This window comes from Rattus rattus, chromosome X, assembly GCF_011064425.1.
Source record: "Rattus rattus isolate New Zealand chromosome X, Rrattus_CSIRO_v1, whole genome shotgun sequence".
Lineage (NCBI taxonomy): Eukaryota > Metazoa > Chordata > Mammalia > Rodentia > Muridae > Rattus > Rattus rattus.
In genome coordinates, this window is record NC_046172.1 from 38,686,311 (window position 1) to 38,690,908 (window position 4,598).

Consider the following 4,598-nt stretch of genomic DNA (forward strand, 5'->3'; position numbering starts at 1 on the left):
GCATAGTACATATGTATCAAAAGTTTTTTAGTTTTCTATAGCTAAACTATTGTTAGATCATGTCTGTTGTCCCTGTGGAGTCTTACAAACTATACAGTGTATTTCTTAAGCTACTAAGTGACAGATATATAACAGCTTCAAGGTACAGTAAGTTTGGTTTCCTGATAATAACTCCAATGTCCATAAAAGTAAGACATTTTCTTTGTTCTACATATTTTTTTGGTTGTGATGGCTAGAATTATTAGAGGATATTTCTTCTGGAATAATATGAAAAGATTCTTTTTTTTTTTTATTGCTTCTGTGCAGTTCTTTTTTGTCCATCTTCATTAAATTGGGTATTTCTTATTTACATTTCAAATGTTATTCCCTTTCCTGGTTTCCAGGACAACATTTCCCTAATCCTTCACCCTACCTTCTATATGGGTGTTCCCCTCCCCCATCCTACACTCATTACTGCCTTCCCCCCAACAGTCACGTTCACTGGGGGTCCAGCCTTGGCAAGAACAAGGGCTTCCCCTCCACTGTTGTTCTTACTAGGCTATTCATTGCTACCTATGCAGTTGGAGCCCAGGGTCAATCCTGGTATAGACATTGGGTGGTGGAGTGGCTTAGTCCCTGGAAGCACTGGTTGGTTGGCAATGTTGTTCATATGGGGTCTCGAACCCCTTCAGCTCTTTCAGTGCTTTCTCTGATTCCTTCAACGGGGGTCTCGTTCTCAGTTCAGTGGTTTGTTGCTGGCATTCGTCTATGTATCTGCCATATTCTGGCTGTGTCTTTCAGGAGAGATCTAAATCCGGTTCCTGTCAGCATGCACTTCCTTGCAATATCCATCTTATCTAGTTGGTGGCTGTATATGTATGGGCCACATGTGGGGCAGGCTCTGAAAGGGAGTTCCTTCAGCCTCTGTTCTAAAATTTGCCTCACTATCCCCTCCTAAGGGTATTCTTGTTCCCCTTTTAAAGAAGGAGTGAAGCATTCGCATTTTGGTCATCCTTCTTGAGTTTCATGTGTTCTGTACATCTAGGGTAAATCGAGCATTTGGGCTAATATTCCCATTAGCAATGAGTGCATACCATGTGTATTTTTCTGTGATTGGGTTACCTCACTCAGAATAATAATTTCCATTTGCCTATGAATTTCATAAAGTCATTGTTTTTGATAGCTGAGTAGTATTCCATTGTGTAGATGTACCACATTTTCTGTATCCATTCCTCTGTTGAAGGGCATCTGGGTTCTTTCCAGCTTCTGCCTATTATAAATAAGGCTGCTATGAACAGAGTGGAGCATGTGTCTATGGTATATGTTGGAGCATCTTTTGAGTATATGCCCAAGAAAGGTATAGCTGGGTCCTGAGGTAGTTCAGTGTCCAATTTTTCTGAGGAACCTCCAGACTGATTTCCAAAATGGTTGTATCAGTCTGTAATCCCACCAACAATGGAGGAGTGTTCTTTCTCCACATCCTCGCCAGCCTCTGCTGTCACTGGAGCTTTTGATCTTAGCCATTCTGACAGGTTTCAGGTGGTATCTCAGGGTTGTTTTAATTTGCATGTCCCTTATGACTAAAGATGTTGAAAATTTCTTCATGTGCTTCTCAGCCGTTCGACATTCCGCAGCTGTGAATTCTTTGTTAAGCTCTGAAGTCCAATTTTTTTTTTTATTAACTTGAGTATTTCTTACATACATTTCAAGTGTTATTCCCTTTCCCGGTTCCTGGGCAAATTACCCCCCCTCCCCCTCCCCTTCTTTATGGGTGTTCCCCTCCCCATCCTCCCCCCATTGCCGCCCTCCCCCCAACAAGTCTAGTTCACTGGGGGTTCAGTCTTAACAGGACCCAGGGCTTCCCCTTCCACTGGTGCTCTTACTAGGATATTCATTGCTACCTATGAGGTCAGAGTCCAGGGTCAGTCCATTTATAGTCTTTAGGTAGTGGCTTAGTCCCTGGAAGCTCTGGTTGCTTGGCATTGTTGTACATATGGGGTCTCGAGCTCCTTCAAGCTCTTCCAGTTCTTTCTCTGATTCCTTCAACGGGGGTCCTATTCTCAGTTCAGTGGTTTGCTGCTGGCATTCGCCTCTGTATTTGCTGTATTCTGGCTGTGTCTCTCAGGAGCGATCTACATCCTGCTCCTGTCGGTCTGCATTTCTTTGCTTCATCCATCTTGTCTAATTGGGTGGCTGTGTATGTATGGGCCACATGTGGGGCAGGCTCTGAATGGGTGTTCCTTCAGTCTCTGTTTTAATCTTTGCCTCTCTATTCCCTGCCAAGGGTATTCTTGTTCCCCTTTTAAAGAAGGAGTGAAGCATTCACATTTTGATCATCCATCTTGAGTTTCATTTGTTCTAGGGATCTAGGGTAATTCAAGCATTTGGGCTAATAGCCACTTATCAATGAATGCATACCATGTATGTCTTTCTGTGATTGGGTTATCTCACTCAGGATGATATTTTCCAGTTCCAACCATTTGCCTACGAATTTCATAAACTCGTTGTTTTTGATAGCTGAGTAATATTCCATTGTGTAGATGAACCACATTTTCTGTATCCATTCCTCTATTGAAGGGCATCTGGGTTCTTTCCAGCTTCTGGCTATTATAAATAAGGCTGTGATGAACATAGTGGAGCACGTGTCTTTTTTATATGTTGGGGCATCTTTTGGGTATATGCCCAAGGTATAGCTGGATCCTCAGGCAGTTCAATGTCCAATTTTCTGAGGAACCTCCAGACTGATTTCCAGAATGGTTGTACCAGTCTGCAATCCCACCAACAATGGAGGAGTGTTCCTCTTTCTCCACATCCTCGCCAGTTTCTGCTGTCACCTGAGTTTTTGATCTTAGCCATTCTCACTGGTGTGAGGTGAAATCTCAGGGTTGTTTTGATTTGTATTTCCCTTATGACTAAAGATGTTGAACATTTCTTTAGGTGTTTTCAGCCATTCGGCATTCCTCAGCTGTGAATTCTTTGTTTAGCTCTGAACCCATTTTTTAATAGGGTTATTTGTCTCCTCTTGGTCTTTTTTTGGAGTTCTTTTGTATATTTTGGATATAAGGCCTCTATCTGTTGTAGGATTGGTAAAGATTTTTCCCAATCTGTTGGTTGCCGTTTTGTCCTAAACCACAGTGTCCTTTTGCCTTACAGAAGCTTTGCAGTTTTATGAGATCCCATTTGTCGTTTCTTGATCTTAGAGCGTAAGCCATTGGTGTTTTGTTCAGGAAATTTTTCCAGTGCCCATGTGTTCCAGATGCTTCCCTAGTTTTTCTTCTATTAGTTTGAGTGTGTCTGGTTTGATGGAGGTCCTTGATCCATTATTGAAGTCCAATTTTAACAGGGTTTTTTGTCTCCCTGTGGTCTATTATTTTGGATATAAGCCCTCTATCAGTTGTAGGATTAGTAAAGATCTTTTCCCAATCTGTTGGTTGCCATTTTGTCCTAACAGCAGTGTCCTTTGCCTTACAGAAGCTTTGTAGTTTTTATGAGATCCCATTTGAAGATTCTTGATCTTAGAGCATAAGCCATTGGTGTTTTGTTCAGGAAATTTTCTCCAGTGCCCATGTGTTCGAGATTCTTCCCCTTTTTCTTCTATTAGTTTGAGTGTATCTGGTTTGATGTGGAGGGCCTTGAACCACTTAGACTTAAGCTTTGTACAGGGTGATAAGCATGGAGTGATCTGCATTCTTTTACATGCTGACTTACAGTTGAACCAGCACAATTTGCTAAAAGTGCTATCTCTTATCCATTGGATGGTTTTGTCTCCTTTGTCAAAAATCAAGTGACCATAGGTGTGCGGGTTCATTTCCGGGTCTTCTAATCTATGCCACTGATCTACCTGCCTGTCTCTGTACCAATACCATACAGGTTTTTTTAATCACTATTACTCTGTAATACTGCTTGGGTTCAGGGATAGTGATTCCCCCTGAAGTCCTTTTATTGTTGAGAATAGTTTTAGCTATCCTGGGTTTTGTTATTCCAGATGAATTTGTAAATTATTCTGTCTAACTCTATGAAGAATGTGATTCGAATTTTGATGGGGATTGCTTTGAATCTGTAGATCGCTTTTGGTAAAATGGCCATTTTTACTATAGTAATCCTGCCAATTGATGAGCATGGGAGATCTTTCCATCTTCGGAGATCTTCTTCAATTTCTTTCTTCAGAGGCTTAAAGTTCTTATCATATAGATCTTTCACTTGCTTGGTTAAAGTCACACTGAGTTATTTTATATTATTTGGGACTACTATGAAGGGTGTCATTTCCCTAATTACTTTCTTGGTTGGTTCTCTTTTGTGTAGAGGAAGGCTACTGATTTATTTGAGTTAATTTTATACCCAGCCACTTTGCTGAAGGTGTTCATCAGGTTTCCTAGTTCTCTGGTGGAACTTTTGGGATCACTTAAATATACTATCATATCATCTGCAAATAGTGATATTATGACTTCTTCCATTCCAAACATTATCCCTTTGATCTCCTTTTATTGTCTGATTCCTCTGGCTAGGACTAGAAGAACTATACTGAATAAGTAGGGAGAGAGTGGGCAGCCTTGTCTAGTACCTGATTTTATTGGGATTGCTTCAAGTTTCTCTCCATTTAGTTTAATGTTAGCTACTGG